The sequence below is a fragment of the Penaeus monodon genome, chromosome 23, assembly GCF_015228065.2.
Source record: "Penaeus monodon isolate SGIC_2016 chromosome 23, NSTDA_Pmon_1, whole genome shotgun sequence".
NCBI lineage: Eukaryota > Metazoa > Arthropoda > Malacostraca > Decapoda > Penaeidae > Penaeus > Penaeus monodon.
Genome location: NC_051408.1, coordinates 39,629,191 through 39,629,766, shown reverse-complemented (window position 1 = coordinate 39,629,766; position 576 = coordinate 39,629,191).

Genomic DNA, 576 nt, shown 5'->3' with positions numbered 1-576 from the left:
CAGTGTGAAGGGAGTCATGACGATAAACAAGCGTAATCGAACTTCTGTAATGTCTACAGAGAAGATGATGTGACTCGGTTTCGGGGAGATATTTATACCTCGATCAACATTGCCCGGAGATGCCAGTATCTGTAATTGTTTCGCGGGTAATAAAATTCCTTTAATTCTTAGTAACGCTTGACTTGTATACCCTATATAGTGCATTGTTGATGACAGAATTCCCGTATTGAAAATATTGTCCCGTGGACTATAGGGAAGATAATTTATATAAACTTGATTTATAAAAATCTAAAGTCAAAGTAATTTCTCATACGTAAAACTACCTTTTGACTATTTCTGCTAGAACTAAAGGAATTTTAGACGCTAGCGAAAACTGGAACCTCGAAAAATTACATGATAATCCTTGTTTCTCGGTGTCCAAGACCCGGTATTTTAAAGCGTTGACCCACACAGATACAGACGACACAGTTGCATTGTCTACTATTGTTTTAGTGTGTGGAAACAATAGGATTTTGACACAGATTCTTCGCAGCCTTAACGATCTCTAATAAAAAATAAAACAGAAAAAATTAAAAC